General features: G+C 40.7%; 1 pseudogene; it reads left to right on the top strand.

Moving 5' to 3' along the window:
• Positions 1-25,345, top strand: part of LOC127647479 (SRC kinase signaling inhibitor 1-like) — a 168,895-nt pseudogene that overhangs the window by 89,980 nt on the left and 53,570 nt on the right.

Genomic DNA, 25,345 nt, shown 5'->3' on the forward strand with positions numbered 1-25,345 from the left:
TGTGCGTGTGTGTGTGTCTGTGTGTGTGTGTGTCTGTGTGTGTGGGTGCGTGCTTGCATGTGTGTATCTGTATGTGTGTGTCTGTGTGCGTGCATGTGTGTGTGTGTCTGTGCTTGTGGGTGCATGCATGTGTGTGTCTATGTGTGTTTGTGTATCTGTGTGTGGGTGCGTGCATGTGTGTGTCTGATGTGTGTGTTTGTGTGTGTCTTTGTGTGTGTGTGTGTGTCTCTCTGCGTGTGGGTGCGTGCATGAGTGTGTCTAATGTGTGTGTGTCTTTGTGTGTGTGTGTCTGTGCGTGTGTGTGTGTGTGTGTGTGTGTGTGTGTGTGTGTGCACGTGCATCTGTGTGTGTGTGTGTCTGTCTGTGTGTGTGTGTCTGTCTGTGTGCGTGTCTGTGTGTGCGTGCGTGTGTGTGTGTGTGTGTGTGTGTGTGTGTGTGTGTGTGTGTGTGTAACCTAGCCATACATTTGTAGACAAATGTTTGCTAGATCTAACAAATCCTCCTTTTGGTGACATACCGGTAAATAATGTTTCTAAAATTTCCTATATTTAATAATATGCAAGAAGTATTCTTTTAGGGTTAGGGTTGAGGTTAGGCTTTGTCTGCAGTTATGTCCACAGAAATTATTTAAATCTGAAAAAATACTTTTTGGTGGGATAGAATTGGGGTTAAGGTTGATCTATAGCAATTATTATTATTTTTTGTTTAAAAGTTTGTAATGGAGTGTACAGACTGGCTACATTGCTGTGCATTTCATGCAAGACAATATAAAGTCCCACATATTAAGATTTTGAGCTTGCTTTGGTTTGAAAATCCTGCTAGGAGGACATTAATATTATGTGCTTGAGCAGACACTTAAATCCCAAGCTGTTCCCAAGGTGCACTCTATCCCCCTGGATTGGCCATCTTTGAGAACTGTAAAAAAGGTTTGGCTTTGTCCAGGCTGAAGCTCAGTTCCAGAACACCTCCTGGCAGCAATACAATGGGTCCATCTGCCGCTCAGTAGTATCTGACATCAGGTAACCTAGAATAAAACCTTGTCCTTCTATCTGAACAACTTTTATCTGCAGGGACACACAAAATCAACCATTACAAGAGCCAGGGCACAAAAAACAGTTTAGCCTGCTTTATTACAGAATAAAGACTGGGTCATCTGAGAAGGGCAGATCAGTTTCCCAAAAATCATCCTGAGGTGGTTAGCTGGTCTCCCAGACAGGCTAAGCTGGTCAGGCTGGTCTGTTTAGAGGAGGTTTGGGCATTTGTAAGGACAGGTTTGTTGCAGTGCTGCACAGGGCTGCATTTATTCTTCAGTGGGGATCTGTTGGGCAATATTCAGTGCATGAATTGCACACAGGGGAAAGCACTGAATATATTTGACTTGGGGTGTAATGCTGAACAACTGCTATATGAATTGTAAGTTATAAACTATTGACAGGGACACCTGGAAAGGCGTGATTGGGAGGAACGGCCTCCCCGAACTGAACCCGAGTGGATGTTTGTTATTAGACTTCTGTGCTAGTCATGGATTATCTATAACAAACACCATGTTCGAACACCATGTTCGAGGATGCTCATAAGTGTACGTGGTACCAGAGCACCCTAGGCCGAAGGTCGATGATTGATTTTGTAATCAAAAAAGAGGGGCAGAGCTGTCAACCGATCACCATCTGGTGGTGAGTTGGGTCAGGGGGTGGGGAAAGACTCTGGACAGACCTGGGAAGCCCAAGTGAGTAGTGCAGGTGAACTGGGAATGTTTGGAGGAGGCCCCTGTCCACAAGATCTTCAACTCTGAGCTTTTCAGGCATCACTGTGGAGGTTGGGGACATTGAACCGGAGTGGGCAATGTTCAAAGCTTCCATTGTCGAAGCCACGGTGGAGAGCTGTGGCCTCAAGGTTTTAGGTGCCGCAAGGGGTGGTAACCCTCGAACACCGTGGTGGATACTGGTGGTCAGGGAAGCCGTCCTGACTGAAGAAAGAGGCCTTCCGGGAGTTCGTTCCATGTGGGGGTTGGTCTCTGTCAGGGATGCGCTTTGTCACCAATCCTGTTTGTGATATTCATGGGCAGGATATCGAGGCGTAGTCGGGGTGGGGAAGGTGTGCGGTTCGGTGGGCTGGGGATCTCATTTTTGCTTTTTGCAGATGATGTAGTCTTCATGTCATCATCGGTCCGTGACCTTCAGCTCTCACTGGATCGCTTGGCAGTCGAGTGTGAAGTGGCTGGGATGAGGATTAGCACCTCTAAATCTGAGGCCATGGTTCTCAGCAGGAAACAGATGGAGTGTGTACTCCGGGTAGGGAAGGAGGTATTGCCCCAAGTGAAGGAGTTCAAGTACCTATCACACCGTTGTCACGAAAAGAGAGCTGAGTCGGAAGGCAAAGCTCTCGATCTACCAGCCAATTTTCATTCCTACCCTCACCTATGGTCATGGAGGCTGGGTCATGACCGAAAGAACTAGGTCACGAGTACAAGCGGCCGAAATGGGCTTCCTCAGAAGGGTGGCAGGCTTCTCCCTTAGAGATAGGGTGAGGAGCTCAGTCATCCGTGAGGAGCTTGGAGTAGAGCCGCAGCTCCTTTGCGTCGAAAGGAGTCAGTTGAGGTGGTTTGGGCATCTGGTAAGGATGCCCCCTGGCTGCCTCCCTAGGGAGGTGTTTCAGGCACGTCCAGTTGGGAGGAGGCCTCGGGGAAGACCCAGGACTAGGTGGAGAGATTACATCTCCACACTGGCCTGGGAACGCCTCGGGGTCCCCCAGTCAGAGCTGGTTAATGTGGCTCGGGATAGGGAAGTTTGGGGCCCCCTGCTGGAGCTGCTGCCCCCACATCCCAACTTCGGATAAGCGGTTGAAGATGGATGGATGGATAAACTATTCACCTTTAAACCGTATGCTTACATTCTTGTAAGTGGGTTACAGAGCCTTTTCACCTTTTGGCCATAGAAATATGTTTTGCTTATGTTTCATTTTTACCTCTCTTTGAACTCATAAGACAATTAATAATGTGTTCAAGGCATTCTTCTGGCTGGAGGTCTTCTAATGAGGTGTTTAACCTAGTAAAGCACTCTGAAACTTGGCCTTGATCATCTCCAAGAAGAGAATGGTCATGGTTACATACATTTTTTGCAAGCTTTATCATTGTTTTCCTTCAGTGTAGAGCTGAGTGTGATCTCAAATTTGAAAATTTCAAGAGCTTTTCAGTTATTGTACACGTCTTTCTCTCCGTATGTACTGTATATGTGCATGAACAGACACATGCACACTCTTTTAGTCAGTTCACTATGTAGTCTAGACTTGAAAAATAAATATTAAAGGTCTTGATCAGAGTAGAGTTCTTAAAGGATTAGTTCACCCAAAAATGAAAATTCTCTCATCATTTACTCACCCTCATGCCATCCCAGATGTGAATGACTTTCTTTCTTCTGTTGAATACAAGTGAATATTTTTAGAAGAATATTTCAGTTCTGTAGGTCCAATGCAAGTGAATGGGTACCAACATTTTTAAGCTCAAAAAATCACATTAAGCCAACATAAAAGTAATCCATAAAACTACAGTGGTTAAATCCATGTCATCAAAAGCGATATGATAAGTGTGGGTGAGAAACAGATCAATATTCCTGTTTTACTATAAATTATCCTCCTTGCCCAGTAGGTGGCAATATGCACAATGCAAATTGCCAAAAGCAAAAGAAGAATATGAAAGTGAAAGTGGAGATTTATAGGAAAAAAGCTACTTTAATATTGATCTGTTTCTCACCCACACCTATCATATCGCTTCTAAATATATACAGTAGATTTAACCACTGGTGTCAAATGTGCTTTTGGAGCTTCAAAATGTTGGCACCCATTCACTTGCTTTGTATTGACCTACAGAGCTAGGACATTCTTTTAAAAAGCTTAATTTGTGCTTTGCAGAAGAAAGAAAATAATACACATCTAGGATGTTATGAGGGGGAGTAGATGATGAGAGAATTTTCATTTTTGGGTGAACTATTCCTTTAAAATAAGTGTCAGTGTATTTTATTCTAGGAATACATGCTTGTCTGTGAGTGCTTGGGTGGTTTAGCACTTTGTCATTTCAGTTTGTGCGTGTCTGCGTGTGTACTTATCTACTGTATAGTTTGCTGGCAAAATTGTCCATATAAGTTAGCTAAATCTGACAAAACCTCCTTTCTTCTCTGGACACTTTAAGTTTTCTTTGGATTCGGGTAAATCTATAGTGACTATCATTAGCTTTATGCAAAAACAATATAATTCTATGTTGTGTCCAGGGCTGGACTTGTAATCTGGCATACCGGATGTTTCCCGGTGGGCAACATGGGCCGATCAGGGGTGGAATGACCGGTGGGTCGGCCGCGAAACATGCCGAATGGGCCGCAATAAGCAAAAATGAGCCTCCGTGTTATGCAGAACAGACCACAAAATGGTGCAGAAAAGGACAGGGAACACCCATCTCCCCAACCCCAAAGTCTATACAATTAGAACCCTGATGTTGCTAATAACATCTCTGACTTTGAGTAAAAGTGAAATTCACAGATGAAATGGCAAAGGTACGTAGGTGAGAGCGCTACAGACAGCTGACCAATTTTGGTATGATTGATATGTCTGGGTAGGAGGCCAATGAATGAGACAGAGGGGATATTTTTAATAAATGTTTTCTTGTTTGCTGCAATCCAGTCAGCCTGTCAGGGCAGCTGATGGATGGCTGCTAGATGAATTAGGGTAAATCCTCTAAATACCTCATTTAGATGGCCAGCCAATACAGAAAAGAGACCCAGACTGATGGAATTATTTGCCTCTGTGTCACCTTGTGTCTTAAGTTATGCAGTATTACTTATAATTGAGTGCGGTTGCAATTAGTCTGTGTATGTCCTGTGTAAATTCTCTGAAAATTGTCACAGATATACTGAGATCTCACTGATTCTGCCTTTTTGTGCTATAGTCTCTCTCTCTCTCTCTCTCTCTCTCTCTCTCTCTCTCTCTCTCTCTCCCTTCACATTCTTTTTTTAATCACAAAAGATGTCAATTGGTTGGAGATGGTGGCTGTGCAAAAGGTGTGACCACACACAGAGATAACTGTCAAAGTAACACTCACTCTGTCTTTTCTTTTCTCTCTCCATAGCAACAGCCAAACTACTGGAGCTTTAAGGTCAGTGCTTTGACTACTATGTACTGTATGTTTGTGTCTAAGTACATGTGCGCTCTTCATGTTTTTTTACTACCATTTGGGGGGACAAAGACTCATTTCCATGTGAGAGGACAATAATGATTCATTTCATTTCATTTAAACTTTAAAAAAATGCCTCTTTTGGAGACATTTGGGGCATCTTCACAGGTACAAATTGTTCATAAATCACGAGTAAATGTTTTTATTATTATTCAAAAAATTCAAAAAGGTTAGGGTAGGATTAAAATGGTTTGATGTTAGTCTGTAGTAATAAAGTTATAATTAGCTTTATATATAAATAATAGAAGTTTATGTCCTTATTTAGCTGTGTGTGTAGAGTTTCCCAGTCTTGAGGTGAGTGTTAAGGTCACTGATGTATGGATCATGGGGGCTTGAGGCTGATGAGTGATGTACTATGATCTGCATCACTGACTTTTACCTTATAAATCTCATGACCCCATTCTTTATCTCTTTATCTGTCTTTGATTCACGGGCGTCCATTCTCTTATATATCCACTCATAAAACTCTCAAACCTCTCAAGATGCTTTATAGCTCTGATGCTCTCATGACACTGGCCAGTTAGTAATAAAGTCTCTACAGAGAGCTTAAAACATAGTTATAATAAAATTGCATTGCAATTATTTATAATTTCTGTGGTTGTTGAGTGAGAATATAAGATTGTAAACATACTCAATTAGTGGAAATGCTGATGTGTATTCTTAACTATATTAACTAAATTCCCTTGGTCAACCTGTAGTATGCTGAAAATTATTTTATCCTAGATTAAGAAAATGTCTATTATATTGTGATGCGATTAGTGCTGTAGAACAGTGTGTGTAATTGTACAAGGACACATAAAATGGCCTCGGGCTGTGGTAAACAGAGCCATTAGAGTGAGATGCAGTAATCTGATGCTCTCGATTCTGTCTGTTCTTTCATTGACTCTCACACTTATTTACTTCTCAATGTATGGTGTTTTTGAGATTTGACATTGTAAGTATTTGTCCTAAAAAAAAAATGGTGCTAAACATACAGTGGCCCCAAAAAGTTTTTGTATACAATTTGCATTTAAAATGGCATTATTAACAAAATAGCATACCGAGTGGTATTTATGTGCAATAAATATAGCACAAACACTCTTTTCAAGCAAAATATTTAACAAAAAGAAGTTTGTCTTTTTTTAATTAAAACAACAGATATAACATGTCTAGATAAGTATATATGTCTACAGGGAGAAATCTTTTCTCTGAATGTTGAAACACTGTTTAGATACAAGGAAACCTCTAATGCATTCTCTGTTGCTTTTTGTTGTGAACATTTACAATAATTTGCTCAATTTATTTATGAAATAATTTGTCCTGACCCAGGGTTTATAAAACTAACATGCAGCTTATAAAAAAACTGTTACCAAAAGAGATTTAAGGCTTGCCTTGGACTCATGACAAAAGACTTGAGAATTGATCTGGACTCTGCATCAGAAACTTGTGAATATCGCTTTCTCTCTCTAAACTTTTCATTCACTTTTTTGATATAAGAATATATAAGTGCAAATAGGCATTACAGAGAAGTTCAGTCGTGACAACTCTCGCAAAATTTAGCATGTTAATGTGGGAATGACAATGTCTACTCACGCTGCTGCTGCTGTTGCTGTTGCAGAGCATGTATGGAGACTTGCTACTGCTAGAAAATACACATAAACACTGAGTTAGCATGTGAACATGCTGCTGCCGCATATATAGACAAAACACAAGATGTGCTGCATCGAGTATGTATTACATGCTGCTGCGCAAATAGACATAACGAACTATCCCCCAACAAAGCAGGGAAGCTGCACAAAATGCATAACACATAAACACAAACACAAGACATATGTACTGCTGCTGCTCCGAAGAGCCATGTGCACAGAGTGTATGCTAGCTAGGTGTGCCTTGGCCCACAGACCAATAGTGTAATGCTAATGTACTACATTTTTTTGTGTGCCTCGGCCTGCTAGCCGAATAGCTTAACAGCTAGTGACCTATAAGGTCAGTTCCAAAACTTATTGAGGTGAGTTGCCTTGCTGTCTCCTGCCAGACAGGCAGCTGTCTATTATGGCAGCATACTCACTGAGATGGTGCCTCATAAGAGAGTGATTTTGAATGCTCTACATAGGCAGCAACTCCACGCATCTTTCAAAAAGCCATCCTCCTGTTTAGCGCACAAGATACACTGCTCGCAACAGATTTCAACACAGGTGATCGCGAGAGGAAAGATGCGAACCTCTAATGAGCATAAATACACATAGCACACAAATAGTTTGGCTAAAATAGTCAGCTTTGTATGATATTCAACTATGTTTATCACCACTTTCCGGGTTGAGTGGATTATGAGTATGTTTATAATCTAAATTTGTCTCGCTTTGTTCACCATTTTGGATTTATTTTTCCACCAAGGTCCTCACAGTGCATTCTGATCGCCTACACAAGAAGGATACATACGATGCTACCTTAGAATTCTGGCAAAACATGATATTTTATGAGGCAGCAAAATGAAGATACCTTGCTTTTGGAACAGCATTTGCATCGGGAGCGCACCTGTTATGTATTAAAATGCACCCTCCAAGGCTCACTAGGTTTTGGAACAGATCCATAATGTGTACCTGAGCCAAAAAAGCCTGAAGATTATTTAACTAGTATCATAGACTTGCTATGTGTGAATTTATTTAATCTAATAACCTAAGATTTGTGCCAGCCATATTTGGCCAAGGCTTACATTGTTAAAGACACACTTCTATGTGTCATGGCCAAAAGCAGATCTTCCCGTACAAGCTGATAAAAGAAAAACCTCAGAAAACCACCTGAGCAAATAGCATTTTCTGAGAAAAACTCTAGCAGTGTGCTGCAGAGAAACCAGCTCATCAGCAAAACTGAGAAATTTAAATGTTAGGCAAAGAGCGAGTCTCAAGTTGATTGGCTACCTGATAACAAGAACCAGTCAGCTTACACAATGTCAGCCGATTGTTTTAACATGTCATTCAATCATCAGTTTGCGCCACATATAGCTACATGGATGAACTTTGGTAATTTCTTGGGCTATTAAAGAGCTTCTTTTGTCTGTTTTGGAGGAGGAGACTTTATTTGATATATGGTGATGCCACTCTGTGGAAGTCCTGCTCTATAAACCAGCTTGCAAATCTTTTACAAGGATTTCCTGAGATCTAATTACAGGTGTCTCAATGCTTTTAAAGCTCACCATGATGCGCTTGTATGAATCCTCTTAATTAAATGCTGCTATATAACCATACACATTTGACAACATTTACACAACACTTACACATTCTGCAATTCCACCATTGGTGTGTATTCTATAGTGAGTAAGAGAAAAATACAGATGTTTATTCCACATAATCATTAGCAGTCTCAGTCTGTTTGCTGGGATTCACATCCACAGAGACAGGTTTTCTGGTTCCATGTCTTTGCACATGGGCATATTACACAAATAGAGGAGCAGGTACATTCTCACCCCCTTACTTGTCCACCCTGAGCAGAAGCAGTGATGTCATATCCTCTGTGTGTTGTGTTTGGGAGACATGGGGAGTGCAGGTGTAATTTACTCTGATCATTGGCCTTAGATTCTTTTTGTTCTCTGTTACTGTATATTTCTCAGGTTCAGAAATTGAAGGGCTCTTGAGGCAGAAATGTCTCCAAAAGTGTTAAAAGTGCCCTAAAATTCCTCCTGTAATAAATATCTATTTTTTATTTGTAATATCTGATATAGTTCTTATTATTCTTTTGTAAGCCATTACACATATTTTTTATTTAATATATTTTACTCCAGTTGTTGTTGATTTAATTTTATGTGTAGAGATAATGTACTTGCAATGTAATTATTTAGAACTTGTGTTAATTAATGGTTAACATTTTAGCACTTGACATAAAAGATGAGGCAGTGGTTAAAAAAATGCCCTTGAAATGTAAAATCTAGTAGGAAAATATTGGAAATGGTAATTTCTGATACTGAAATGTGTTTGTGAAAAATGCTCAATTTCTCTTTTTCGGACTCTTAGAGCCGTAGCCCACGTCACTCCCAGTCGACTCAGTCAGGTTTGGCAGATCAGGCTTCTAAGCTGTCCTTTGCCTCTGCTGAGTCTCTGGAGACCATGTCTGAGGCCGACATGCCGCTGGGCTTCAACCGGATGAACCGTTTCCGTCAGAGCCTTCCACTCTCCCGCTCAGCAAGCCAGAACAAACTACGCTCTCCAGGTAATGCCCTCATATCAAATAATTATTATATATATATATCATAATATAATATAATATAATATTTTTATGGCAGATGCTATTTACACCCCTGTGCAAATAGTGGTAGATATTATTTGCACTCCACCTCTGGTGCAAGTAATGGTAGATACTATTTTACACCCTGGTGCAAATAGTGTCAGATACTATTTGCACCCATATTTAAATACTAACACAACACAAATCCAAACATGAGAACAAATATTAAAATGGACGACTTGACTAAACTTGACTTGACATGACTTGGCTTGACTATAAACTTGACATGGAACGCTGCAAACCAACTATGATACATTTACAGTACTCGACAATGGACAATGGCAAACATGAGGGCTAAATACTTGGACTTGGGAGAACACATGATAATGATAACCAATGAATACACAGAACTCTAAACAAGATAAGGAGACTGCTAACAAGCTAATGAAACAATGAACCAATGGGGACAAGACACAAAAACATGGGAAACACATGACAAGATCACATGACAATGAAACATGAACAAACATGGCATGGATCTATTTTAACAAAATAACATGAATATAAACACATAACCCCCAATGATATGTGAAACCATGGGATGATATGGTAACATGGTAACATGGTTCATGTACCATGTTACCATATCATCCCATGGTTTCATGGGATGATATGGTAACATTTACATTTACATTTACATTTATGCATTTGGCAGACGCTTTTATCCAAAGCGACTTGCAGTGCACTTATTACAGGGACAATCCCCCCAGAGCAACCTGGAGTTAAGTGCCTTACTCAAGGACACAATGGTGGCGGCCATGGGGTTAGAACCAGCGACCTTCTGATTGACAGCCCTGTGCTTTAGCCACTACGCCACCACCTCACCAAAATAACATGAATACACGAGTAACATGGTACATGAACTCGTTGGCCGTGGCTGGCATGAACGATGGACCATGGAGCAGAAGCAGGCCTGGATTGTGGAGCAGAGGTGGGTCTAGACCATGGAGCAGAGGCGGGCCTGGACCATGGAGCAGAGGTAGGCCTGGACCGTGGAGCAGAGGAGGGCCAGGACAGTGGAGCAGAGGCAGGGCAGGACCATGGAGCAGAGGCAGGCCAGGACAGTGGAGCAGAGGTGGTCCTGGACCGTGGAGCAAAGGCTTGCTTGTGACATGGCATGGAGCAGTCTGGGGCTTGGCTGAGACATGGCATGGACCAGACTGAAGGTTGGCTGTGACATGGAGCAGATTGAGGCGTGGCTGTGACATGGTATGGAGCAGAATCAGGCATGGCTGTGACGTGGCATGGAGCAGACTCAGGCGTGGCTGTGACATGGCATGGAGCAGACTCAGGATCCGGGTCAGAAGGTGGTGCAAGCTCTGCGACCATGATTTGGGACCCTGGCTCGGCGGCCATGACCCGGGACTCTGGCTCGGCGGACATGATGTGGGACTCTGGCTCGTTATCCGCCTCCCGCACAGTGAACGATGAACCAAATATCAGTAGGGCAAGGCCGATATATTGAGTCAGACTGTAGGTACTCCCACCGCCTGGCATCAGGGAGGAGATCGGCTCTTTCAGCCCAAAACGGAAACTGTCCTTTAGGGTAATTACATTCAAATCGACCCTGCAGGCCAGAGCACAAAAGTTCTCAACATATTCCTCAGTGGAAATGTTTTCCTGGCGTAGACAAGTAATTGGGAACAGCTGTGGTTCATCTTGGTGGGTCGAGTATTCTGTAACGAGGCTGGCAACAGGGAGATGAAGAGATGATGACAATGAAGTCGAAAAATGGGAAACACATGACAATGAAACAGGAACAAACATGGCATGGAACTATTTTACCAAAATAAAAGACATGAACAAAACCAAATAAAACCATGACATATGGGCATCACTGCAGTTTGTTTCTTGTGTTTAGAGTCCCAAAGACACAATACATTAACCCCTTCTCCTAAAACTAACCTTTTAACCTGTAACCTTATTTAAGTAGTATTAAAGGAAATATTTTGAGTGGGCAAATGAGTGGGACAAAAGGCAAACTCGAACTGCAGTCACTAGGACAACTCTTCACATTCACATGCCATCTTTATACCGCAGGCCACTGCAGTGACATCTACTCTTCAGTTTGTCATATATTTCTGTGGTTCCACCAGACTATTGGGGCGCCAGATGCTATTTACACTGGGGTATAACTAGTGTCTATTTATACTATAAATAGTATTGTGGCAGGCGTGTGTGTGAGGCTCTCTCTCCAGAGGAATGTAGTCATCCCTGCCTGCCCACCACTCAACCACCCCCCATTGTGGAGAGGAAGTCCATGACAGCACCTGTGTCCCTGGTCTGTGGACCACCTTGAATTTAAACAGCTGAAGAGCCAGATACAACCGGGTGATCCGCGTGTTGGTATGTTTCATGCAGTGGAGCCATTGGAGTGGGCTGTGATCTGAACAGAGGCATGCCCCAACAGGTAGTTTTTTCAATGGTGCTATTGTTAGTCTACCTCAGAGAGAGCTTGCGATTAATGTACAACACCGGCCCCAGCCCCCTGTATGAAGCGTCTGTATGTACAATGAATGGGAAAGAGAAATCAGGTGAATGTAAAAACGGTCTGCCACAAAGTGCTGTTGACACTGCTCTGTCCAGTGGACCAGATCTGGTGCTCCTTTTTTAGTGAGATCTATCAGCGTGCTGATGGCGGCCGAATAATTAGGCACAAACCTTCTATAATAGCCAGCCATCCCCAGGACCTGTCTCAAATGTCTTTGGTCTTGGACAGGCTGCAATCGATCCAGTCTTATCTATTTGGGGACGCCAAAAATGACACAAGTGGAAGCCCAGATACCGTACCTCTGCCCATCCAATTGCACACTTCTTTGGGTTTGCAATAATTCCCGCTCACCTCAGCGATCTCAGGACAACCCTCAGATGGTATACATGTCGCTGCCAATCATGTCCTCTAGATAGGCAGTGGTGTACGCCAAGTGTGGTCTGAGGATTCTGTCCATGAGCCCCTGGAACGTAACCGGGCCCCGAACAAACCGAATGGAAGTTTCATGAATTGGTGTAATCCAAACATTGGTGTTAAGGGGATCTGCCAGTATCCCTTCTTTAAGTCCAGTGTTGAATCAAATCGAGCTGTGCCCAACCAATCAAGCAACTAATTTATCCGAGGCATTGGGTATGTGTCCAATTAAATTTACCTCCGGCCCAAGCTCCTCCCTCTCTGGGACCATCGTTGCCAATGTCACAGAAATCACTTCCATCCAATTTCAGGAGGTTTAGATGGTATTTTTGACATGCGTCACCTCTATCTGTCTGCCTTACCTCATAATCGAGATCTACATGATGTGTGACCTCAAAGGGCCCTTGCCACTTGGTGCTTAACTTAGAGCTTGACGTTAGGAGTAATACAAGCACTTTATCTCCCATTGCAAATTCCCATAGCTGAGTGCCCCTTTCATAGAGTCGGCTTTGACGTTCTTGAGCTTGGAGCAAATTTTTCTCAGTATACACTGGATTCAAACTCACAAATCCAGGGGTGGTAGTCATTGAGGATTTTCTTCAGAATCCCCACTTGGGAGATTATTCTGAAGAGTGCCTCCGCAACACTATGTGCTGAGTTGTTGCGCAGAGGCACTGCTTCCGGATATCGTGTTGCATAGTCCACCAGAACCAATACAAATCGATGTCTGTGTGCTGTTTGCTCTAATGGTCCGACGAAGGGGGCCTCAATCAAAGGAAGCGGGCGCAAAGGTGCTCTTGGGGTGGCAAGCGGATTCACCAACTGACATAAGTCCAAGAATGCCTCCAGATCATCTTCTATCCACATTTTCATGAGGGCGACCAGATACATAGTGGCTGCTGTGTCCTGGCTGGGGCTTTCTCCTGGTGCAGTAAGCTCTGGATCGCCTGCCGATCCTCTGCTTGATCCTGGAGCACTTCCTGGAACCGGCGATCCTGGTCCTTGCAAAGCTCAAGCAGGGACTAATGTTGTAAGTGGTGCTTGTTGGAGAGGGACTGAATGACTTCCACCAATGGCGAGGACTCCATACTGGTGTGTACTTCCTCCAGACTCCCAGGTTTCAGCAACAGTGTAACAAGTTCAAGGCGTTTTTGTAAGGTGGAAGTGGAGAACATTGAAGTTCAACTCAAAAGGTAGGTTTATTACAAAACTCAGCAAATCTCACTGTAAAACGTTTGTGATGGGGCAAGGAGGAAGCGGGAGACAGCAAAATTCAACTCAAAAGGTCATTTATTTTACACTCAAAAACTCACTTTCAGCTCAAAAAAAAAACTCACTGTCTCCACCACATCCCCACCGCTATGAGAATATATTTATTCATTTATATACACGTTCACAAGAAGATAAAATTGAAGTGTCATTTTTTTCTATGTTTAAATACTTACAGTAATCCTTTCCCATTTTTATGTGCAGAGTCAAATATAAGTAATCAGTCTGTAGGTTGATTTCCCCGAAAAATTGAAATACTGTGACATCAAATTTCTCTGTTAGTTTGGGAATCCTGAACAGCCAGACACAGCAACATTGTGTTGCACAGCAACAAATGGCATGAATTTGGGGGATGGGGAGTTTTCAGGAAACTTTACAGTACATGGAGGCTCAGTGGTTAGCACTGTCGCCTCACAGCAAGAAGGTCCTGTGTTCGAGTCCTGGCTCGAGAAGTCCCCTTTCTGTGTGGAGTTTTCATGTTCTCCCTGTGTTTGCATGTGTTCTCTCCGGTTTCCCCCACAAGCCCAAAAACATGCATGCTAAGTGAATTGGAGACTCTAAATTGCCCCGTATGTGTGTGAGGGAGAGTCCCCCAGCCACTGGGGGTTGCGTCAGGAAGGGTATCCAGCGTAAAACTTGTGCCAAATCAAAATATATATATGCTGACTATCACGAAGCGGACCCTGCACCTACGCGGGACAAACGCTAGGAAAGAGAGAGTGGTACAGTACACACTTTAGATTTAACATTTTTACTAGTGTCAGGGTAGTAGCGCATGCATGCATGCATACGATGGACTCTTTGTGTTCCATCTTCTGTGGAACACAAATTAAGATTTTATGATGGAAATATGTGTTTATTTACATACAATTCAAGTCAATGGGGTCCAACACTTGCTCTCTGCAAATGCGTCTAGCACTTGTCGATACTGCAAAGCAGAATGCAGATGTCAAGTTACATTTTGGTCTATTTCTTACCCAAAACCGATCCTATCGCTTCAGAAGACATTAATTAAACCACTTTATGTCCTTTTTGGAGCTTGTGTTGGACCTCATTGACTTACATTGTATGGACAAAGATACTTCATATCTCCATCAAAATATCTTTGTTTGTGTTCCGCTGAAGGTACGAAGTCATAAGAGTTTGAGAAGACATAAAAGTGCATAAATGATGAGAGAATTAGAATTTTTTGGGGAACTATTCCTTTAAGTTGGTCCTTATTTTTTAAAGTTACAATACAATAATAGTTTTTAAAATTGCAGTCTAGATGAATTAAACAATGTTATTAACCTCATGAAATATATGAAGGATAAATGAAAGTCACGATAGCGTTAAGAAGTAGACTGTATCTCAGTTATTGGTAGAGGATTTCCATTACTTGTGTTTTCCACATGTCTATAAGATGTTTTTCTAATTGGCTTCTGGCTGAAGATTTTGCTTTGCTGCAATTAAATTCTGTCAACTGTTTTTATACTTGTTGACAGTTCATTGCAGTGATTTAATTACAGCTGTAAAATGCATTCATATTAGTTGACCTTCAACAGTTTGTGTAGGCAACATTTTATTTTTTTATTTTTGGTTACCATGGCGTGAAGTATCACTTGCCAATGATGATACAGTGTTCTTGTGAGCTTGGTTGCTAGCTTGTAAAGCACAGTGCCTGTTAGCTGTAAGTGCTAAATATTTGCTGAAAGTAATTCTTTTTGAGTTGTTCCCCACAGGGAGATTATTGTTCAATTAGCAAGAGGCATAACATCGCCTGATGTCCTATTATGTAAAGTGCACAGAGATAAACAGGCAGAAAATTACGACAGAAAGTCTGCAGAAGGAGTTCAGCAGCAGAAAAAAAGAGGCTTACTGTCACTGACATCCCCTGTTCTCTCTTACTTATAAATTTGTACATTACTCTCACAAACAGTTGTTTAGTCTGCTTCACCATTTCCTATTTGATCATAGTTTTTTTCCTGCTTTATTCTTACCTCTCTGTCTCTCCTCAGGTGTCCTCTTCCTGCAGTTTGGAGATGAGACCAGGCGTGTTCACATTACTCACGATCTCAACAGTTTGGAGACCTTGCACGCACTCATCGTGCACATGTTCCCTCAGAAGCTGACAGCAGGAATGTTGAAGTCTCCCAATACGGCAATCTTGATCAAAGACGAAGCAAGAAACGTCTTCTACGAGCTGGAGGATGTGAGAGACATACAGGACCGCAGCATAATCAAAATCTATCGCAAAGAGCCCATTTATGCCTCCTACCCTGCTGCACATCTGCCCAATGGAGACCTCAGGGTGAGTGTTTCTTACCTCATTCAGTACCTCAGTTTATTTAAAAAAAGGGACTTTTTTTTTTTTTACTTTATAATACTTTATTGATAAACTAATGCCAAGAAGTTAAAATTTAAGGCCACATTCATACTAATATGAAAAATCATTGATTTTGCTATGTTTATGCTTCTCATCCGCATCATGAGCTAAATGCTAAAACAGTATTTTTCTCCACCAAAAACTGAGCATTTTGAAATTATTCTCCAATACCACATACTTTGGAAAATTATGATGTTAGGAAACTGAAAAAAATAGTTTTCAAACAAAAACAGATTAGAGTGGACATGGCCTTAGTTACAATATTAAGTAGATGAAACTGCTGTACTGTGACTGCGACATTAGGTCAACAATTGCTCACTTGTTTGTAACTCACAAAAATGCAAACTCAGGACAAGCTTAGAATATGAATATATATGTATGTCCGTTGCCCAAGTTTGCATACTTTCAAAGTATGTACTGCATTTGATGAGCAACTCTGCCGATAATTAAGTATGTTCTATAGGTATGCAGGTGAGTAGTATGAATACATTCCTGAACATACTTCATCATATATGATGTAGTAACTAGAGGTTAACCGAAACAGATTAATTGGCCAACTTTTTTTAAATCTATGTATTAAAAGTATATTTTTTCTTAGTCTTTCCTTACTATGATGGGCACAGACACAATGGCTACAAGAGTCAAAAATAAATAAAATCCCAGATACGGTTTATTATTCAATCATAATAATACCATCAACAACAGAAAATGATGATTAGGTGCATAAAGTGGGACTTTTAACTATAAACTAGCCCAAAACACACAAGGGACATTTATCGAGATACAATGGAGACTTAGCTCTGTTACATTACTCTAAAATTAAAGCTACAATATGTAACTTTTGGCCCTCTAGCAGTTAGAAAATAAAACTGCATGAGTCTTGCGGAAGGACATTGTTTTGGCTGTGCTTCAGCTCTGCTCCTCTGCATGAATGAATGTGGTTCGAGGCACTGGTGTACACATGAATACAGGACATCTTGTCAGAGTGAATGGAAAAACAAATAACAAAAGAAAATTGGATATCTGAAAACATGTCATTTGAGCAGATAAGTGCCATATATTATGCTGTTGTTTTGATTTATTGGAAACATTGATGTTTTGAAATAAATGACATTACAAAAGTTAGTCAATGTTGTCAACATTTGACATAACGATTGCTAGCACTGATTACAGTATTATTATTGTATTTCACTACTCACACACATTACACAACTCTACATAAACATATCAATAAATCTTATCTGTTGAGTAAATAAAAAGCCAGCTCTGGATCACTTTTAAATCCTTTCAGTTGTCGCCACCTCTGAAAAGCCAAGCCGATGTTCATTCGGGTTTTATTACAGACACTTTTTGCTTGTAGACTCTGCTGTGGGACAAGTCAAAATCTTGTGCTGCTCAACATTATGCCACAAATGCTATCAACTGAGCTTAACTTGTGTTGAACCCTTAATATTCCTTTAAGTATTTATCAAATCAAGCTTTTTATTGGCTATATATAGGAACATGGTTGAATAAAAATAAAAAATACATTGTATTTGCAGCTGTTGGCATAGATTGCAGCAAAGGTTTTCATGTAATGATACAATCTACTGACTCTGATGTGCCAATGCTCTTCCCTAATTCTATAACTCTACAATGAAGTAAAGCAGAAAGCTTAACACTTGTTGCACAAAGCACCAAAATCCAATGAGATGAATAAGAAACAAGTGATTAAAATATTTTAATAAACTAAACATAAAGAATCACAATACACCAAGCATAAATATTTGCAATATTATCCTGTTGCAACCCATACTGTATATCATGAGTGGTGGTGGCGTAGTGGCTAAAGCACAGGGCTGTTAATCAGGGCTGTTAATCAGACGGTTGTTGGTTCGAACCACACGGCCACCACCATTGTGCCCTTTAGCAAGGCACTTAACTCCAGGTTGCTCCGGGGGGATTGTCCCTGTAATAAGTGCACTGTAAGTCACTTTGGATAAAAGCGTCTGCCAAAATGCATAAATATAAATAAATATAAATATATCAAATGTAATAATGTATTTCACGTCCCTGCTGATTCTCACCTCTAGTTTGCCATAAGCCACATCTTACATTGTCCCAGCATGGGTTTTTTAAGTGTATAAGAAGGCACCGAGCCATCCATATTTATACAATGTTTTCTGTTTCAAGTCAAAATAAGAAAAAAAACACAAGGTTACAAGTTTAAAATCCAGTATGTGGCAACATCAGAGACAAACCCAACCTTGAGTTCAACGTCACAGTCCTCTTTGAGTGTTAAAACGGAAGAAACCTTTAAAACTGCCGTTGTTTGATCCATTGAGTACCATCTTTTCTATTTGAATGTTCTTGAACTCGGATGTTTTTGAATTACGCAGAATCTTTTTTTTTTTGGTATCACTTGGGAGTTCTTTTTTATGTGTGTGCTAGTGTTACCGGAGGAGCTTGATGTGCTTTGACTTTGAAATGCAATTAGGTTGCGTCACTCTGTCGATCAAATCAAATGTTTTTACACATCTTTTCTGAAGAAAAGATGTGTAAAAACGTGTCTGTACCATTCATACCTTGGAGAGTGTCAAACCAATTCCATCAGCTAATATTAGATATGAGTCAGTTGATGTATGCAAATGATTCTATTATTGTCTATTTGTGTGGCGTGTATATGTGCACCTTGATGTCTGTAAGTTGTGTTCATACTGGGGTTTTATTGTAAAATGTATCTAGATTTTTACATTTTTTTTGTATAAAGGTTTTTTTGCAATTGTGCTAACAATTGGTGGCAAAGTCTCTATGATCCTTAGATATGGCTTAGGTATGTGCTTCAATGTCTATGGGATTTTTATTTTTAATTTTATTTTATTTTTGCCTGGAGCGTATAATTTGTTCAAATCCCTCATTTTAACTTTTAAGGTTTGTTCAAATGCCTTATCCTAAGTACACAGCACAGATATTTTCATTATTTTACATCTTTAATTCCATCCATTTAACTTCATCCATCACAATAATTTATTCAGAGTTTCAACTTGATTGTCTTCATCAGTAATTAAATTCAAAGTGGAAAAGTGCTATGAACTTATAATTGCATGGCCTAACTTTGGCACCACTTTGCCTAAACAAACGCCTCTTAAAAATAAATAGCTAAATACAAATTACAGCATAAAAACTCTCCTCTTGGGGGGATTTATTTTAAATAATTGAACACTATAGGATCCCAAGGCTCTGAACAATTTACATATTGTTGGCTTTTTAAATGTTTGGTTTTTTGTATTTATGTGTTTGTTCCGGTGTGTTTGAACACACAAAGACCAATTCTTTGACAACAGAATGTTGTATAGAACATGTCAACTGATCCCTGGAGTGTGTACTTGCTTTTTGTGGATTTTTGTGTGTATGCAGGCTAACAAGCTATATCCCCTGTAATGCCTCAGTAAGTCTGACTACTGTCAGACAACGTAAGTGGAACAAAAGGGAGCAGAGAAGGGAAGAAAAAAGAAAAAAAAGAAATCCTTAAGAAAAGGATGGATGAGTGGCTCAAGATAAAACAAAACAAAAAGTTTTGGCTTAAATGCAAGTGACATGGAAATGTAAAAGTTATGTATTGATATGCAGGAAGTAGGAAAGAAGTGGTAAAAAGAGAACCGAAGATATTGAGGAATAGAAATGGAGATGTTAAATGAGTGTGGGTTCCCTTGTGTTTAAGTTCTCTTCCTCTGCTCATTGTAACTGTGTAAAGTATATGTGCTCAAAAGTGGCGGTAGAATCTGAATATGGGTGTCATGTAATCCAATGTTATGCCAGTAGCTTTGGCTAGGCTGGGTGAAAGCAGTGAATAGGTTGAATAGAGCTCCCCAGATTTGAATTACGGACCCATGAAAAGAACGAGTGAGAAAGAAGGAGAGAATGAGGACAATAAGTTCTAGAGTTCCAGTCTCGGTTTCTCACTAAACCTCAGTACATCTCTCTTGCTTTTGCTGTCATTGAGGTTTATTTGCCAGCTCCATATTTTCACTTCTGAATGATTTTGTACATATTCACTTTTCCAGTTAACTTTGCCCTAACCCTCATTCCATCTTTTTGGCAAAACTAATGTAACTGTGAATCATTTCTGTGTTCAGGTTTTCAATTTTGTTCCTCTCTTAGGACTGGAACAGGCATTTTTCATAAGAGGCCAATGACTTGGGAGTGACAGCTGCATTTAACAACCAAATTAAAATGATCACTCTGTATGTGTAGAGAATACAAGATTCACTCTTGTAATTGTGATGATTGGCTTAGCGATAACATAAGAAATGTGTTGGTGTCTCACGGCTGTAAACAAGAAACATGAATGGAAGCACGCAATTATTTTATTTAAATTTTTGTCTTGTTTTAAAAAATCAAGAAAGAAAACAAGAAAAATGTGTGTTTTCTCTTTGATTGACATTTTTAGTTTTAAGCATAAACCCCCCATAATTGCTCAGATTTCAGGGGAAAAACGTATTATCTATATTGTTTCGCTTCTCAAGTATATTCTCAATGTATATTGTTTTAAAGAGTCTTCGAAATTTTGGAGTGGATTACGAGACTAAAATACTGAGTAAAGGCTGGAGTATACTTTCTTTTTCCATGTGCCGTTATTCTAACAATCTGACCTACCTCTCAGAATGTGCTACCAACACGCACTACGCATGCGCAATACGTTTTCTAGCATATCTGAAGACACGCCCATAATTTTGAGCTACCTTGACTTAAAAATCACGAGTTTGGGTGAAAAAATGTAAGTAAAATCTTGTTGGATAATAATACAATTATATATAGTATTTTATTGTAATTTTATTTATAAAAATCTCACAATAATTAATCTGTATTGTCTGTGATAAAAATATACGCGGTAGGAATTTGACGGTTAAACAGCACCTTTACATAACTGAAGCGTACGTGTGTTCAGATACGGTATCTAAATATATATTTTTTAAATACGATATTTGAAATCTACTCAAATGGAACTTTATTTAGCACAAATTACTTGTAGAGTTGTGTAACTGACAAGACGTCATTAAAAAACACGTTTTTATACATTTATTAAGACGGTAGTTCATTCTGATGGGGTATCTCAAGCTGACAGGATGTGCTACCCCTGTTTTTACATCATTTATTATGGTGGTAGTTCATTCTGATGGGGTATCTCATGCTGACAGAATGTGCTACCCCTGTTTTTACATCAATTATTAAGGTGGTAGTTCATTCTGATGGGGTATATCAAGCTGACAGGATGTGCTACCCCTGTTTTTACATCATTTATTAAGGTGGTAGTTCATTCTGATGGGGTATCTCATGCTGACAGGATGTGCTACCCCTGTTTTTACATCATTTATTAAGGTGGTAGTTCATTCTGATGGGGTATCTCATGCTGACAGGATGTGCTACCCCTGTTTTTACATCAATTATTAAGGCGGTAGTTCATTCTGATGGGGTATCTCAAGCTGACAGGATGTGCTACCCCTGTTTTTACATCAATTATTAAGGTGGTAGTTCATTCTGATGGGGTATCTCAAGCTGACAGGATGTGCTACCCCTGTTTTTACATCATTTATTATGGTGGTAGTTCATTCTGATGGGGTATCTCATGCTGACAGAATGTGCTACCCCTGTTTTTACATCAATTATTAAGGTGGTAGTTCATTCTGATGGGGTATATCAAGCTGACAGGATGTGCTACCCCTGTTTTTACATCATTTATTAAGGTGGTAGTTCATTCTGATGGGGTATCTCATGCTGACAGGATGTGCTACCCCTGTTTTTACATCATTTATTAAGGTGGTAGTTCATTCTGATGGGGTATCTCATGCTGACAGGATGTGCTACCCCTGTTTTTACATCATTTATTAAGGTGGTAGTTCATTCTGATGGGGTATATCATGCTGACAGGATGTGCTACCCCTGATTTTACATCATTTATTAAGGTGGTAGTTCATTCTGATGGGGTATATCAAGCTGACAGGATGTGCTACCCCTATTTTTACATCATTTATTAAGGTGGTAGTTCATTCTGATGGGGTATCTCATGCTGACAGGATGTGCTACCCCTGATTTTACATCATTTATTAAGGTGGTAGTTCATTCTGATGGGCTATATCAAGCTGACAGGATGTGCTACCCCTGATTTTACATCATTTATTAAGGTGGTAGTTCATTCTGATGGGGTATCTCATGCTGACAGGATGTGCTACCCCTGATTTTACATCATTTATTAAGGTGGTAGTTCATTCTGATGGGGTATATCAAGCTGACAGGATGTGCTACCCCTATTTTTACATCATTTATTAAGGTGGTAGTTCATTCTGATGGGGTATCTCATGCTGACAGGATGTGCTACCCCTGTTTTTACATCATTTATTAAGGTGGTAGTTCATTCTGATGGGGTATATCAAGCTGACAGGATGTGCTACCCCTGATTTTACATCATTCGTTAAGGCGGTTTTTAATATAAATAGTAGCTCATTCTGAGAAAGAAGCACATTTTGTTAGACAATATGACAGCTTGAAGTACCGGTAGCACATCCTGAGTGGGTAGGACAGATTATCAGAACACCGTTCCACCTGCTTATCGTTTGAAAGTACACTCTTTTGACCGCAACACCATATGGACATGTTCATTCACACTAAGGCTGCTTTGTGATACATTTTAGGAGAGTCAACACCAGGGTCATGCGTAGACCAGTGTTTCCCAGTGTTTTTTTTTTTTTTGTGATTGTGAAGAGCAATGATTAATGTGCAGAAGTGACTGATATTTATACACGTTAAGGATTTTTCACATGATTCGCATCAGCGCTGCAGAATAGCCTACATTGAAGTCTACGCAGTGATGCCACTTTACACCCAAGTTTTTTTTCACACTTGTTTTTGCTTCACCAATAATGTCTTTGAGAGTACTAAGCAACATGAAATATTTAAAAACTGTCCAAATTTGTGAAGAGACATTGTACGTCCCATAATTTATTTTAATTAAATATTACCTTATCGTTTACGAATATCAGAGACCCCAGTTATTAAACTCATTTAAATTCACCAAGAAAATGCTTCGATCTAAATATAAACGAGTCCTTTTATTTATTTCTGCTATCAAAGCAACTGCAAGCTTTTTTCTCTCTCCTCCAAATACATGTATTCAATGTTTATTGTGAACACCTCCCACATTTGTACATGGCAAACTGGTAAATTCGCCCCTCTGTGACGCTTTCTGCAACTCTTGTCATGTGGAGGTCGATGCAGCGCTTGACACTGGGTTCAGCCTGCAGACCCAAATTAAAACTGATACGAGAAGTCGTCTGTCCGAGGCAATGACACAAAATCTAATGACAATCACCTCAGCATCATCTTGTCTCATCGTCTCCCTTGATGCGTTTGATTACCACAGACAAGTACCCAGATTAAGTCAACGTGGACCAGGAGGAAGATTTGAGTTTTCGATTGAGTTCTGTTCAGTACATTTTTTATATTTTGTTCTTGTTTTATTCGTATTTGTTTTTTGTAATATTGCGTTGTTCACATGTCGTGTTTTAGTTGCTGCTGCTGTCACTGCGGGGGAAAAAAACATTAATCTGCTTCATGTGGTGTCTCTGTTGTTCATCTGTTCTCTTCATAAATAAATCAATGTGTAGTCTGCTATATGATCGTCCTGTAAATTCATGATTACAAATGAAAATGTGAATGAAAATAAAAGCTATTAAATGTCTAATTATCATTAAAATATGAAAATTAAAATGACGGGTAAAAAATAGATTATGACAGAATTTTTACGACCCTGTCTGTCAAAATGACAGACGATGAGAAAGTCTAACGCAAGCACTGTATGTGACTTATTGACGATGGTTAGCCTATGTGGGATAGTGGCGTGCCATAGAATTTTTTTAGTCGTAAAAAGTGTGCTGTGGCAGAAACATTTTTGGGAAACACTGGCATAGACAATGCACAGACATGGACTGTCTTGAAATACTTGGCTGTTCTTGGCTTGTTTGTTTGTCAGTTTTATATCGTGCACAGTGTGCGTGAGATGTAGTGGCACACGGACAACTGAAGTCAACTTTAGCCTTAAAAATTATAATTTGGAAGAGTGACACAGAATGATGTGTTCATAAAATTTTAAGCACTTATCTGTCATTTTTATTTTAGAGAGAGATGGTTTACTCATCGCGGGACTCGTCACCTACCCATCGCCTCAACACCCTCCCTCCTTCCACTGCCTCGTCCTCCTCCAGTTCCCCATCGCGATCCCGTCTGTCCTACAGCGGGGGTCGCCCCCCATCTTTTGCTGGTCCAGGTCACCCTCACCCCCAGGGCCCTCAGCATCCATCCCACCACCCTTCACCCTCGCACGGACAAGCTCAAAGCCTGACACCCTCCTCCGCCATCCTGGAGCGTCGTGATGTCAAACCGGATGAGGAGATGTCTGGTAAGAACATGGTTCTTCTGAAAAATGAAGGTCTGTATGCTGACCCCTACAGCCTGGTACATGAGGGCCGACTTAGCATTGCCTCTACTCAATCTCTGGCCACCATCGCCGACCCTTTCGGTTTCCCAGTGTCAGGAGGACTGTATCGCAGGGGTTCAATGCGGTCTCTTAGTACATACTCAGCTGCAGCGCTACAAGGTGACCTGGAGGATTCCCTTTATAAACCTGGAGGTTCTCTATACTCTGATACCTATGGCCCCAGCTCCACACTTGGAATGGGCTTTCGTCTGCCACCTTCCTCCCCACAGAAGATTTCTGACGTGCAGTTACGTGACAGGGATTCATTCACCGGGTCTCCGGGCCGAGGGACACCCATGAGACAGACCTTCCGCAAGGACTCCGCCTCCTCGTCTGTTTTTGTGGAGAGCCCGAAGTCCAGACCCAGCTCTAGTTCAGAACCTCTAGGAGATGGGAGCAAGGGACCCGGGTTTGGGTCGTCATTGTCTGGAAATGAGACAGACACACGGTAAGCACTGGCAAACCGTGTATGTTCATGTACAGCCCTGTTGAAAAGACTAGCATTGCTGGTCACTAGATTATCTTGTGTTTTTTGTGCTGGTACCTCAGCATGTTATGCTAGTATGCTCGTGTCCCTGTCAAACTTTTTAACTAGCTAACCAACAAGACTTCCTTGGTGAACCAGATTCATCAGAAACACCATGCTGGTTGACCAGCTTTACCAGCTACATTTGGCATGGCTATGCTTGTTCAAAAGCTAGACCAGCACCAAACCAGCACTAACCAGCATTAACCAGCCTGAACCAGAGTGAAAATTCATGCTGGTCTAAGATGGTCAGCAATATATGTTGTTTTTGGTATCCCCAGCTGGTGAAAAGTCTT

This window comes from Xyrauchen texanus, chromosome 8 (assembly GCF_025860055.1).
Source record: "Xyrauchen texanus isolate HMW12.3.18 chromosome 8, RBS_HiC_50CHRs, whole genome shotgun sequence".
Taxonomy (NCBI): Eukaryota; Metazoa; Chordata; class Actinopteri; order Cypriniformes; family Catostomidae; genus Xyrauchen; species Xyrauchen texanus.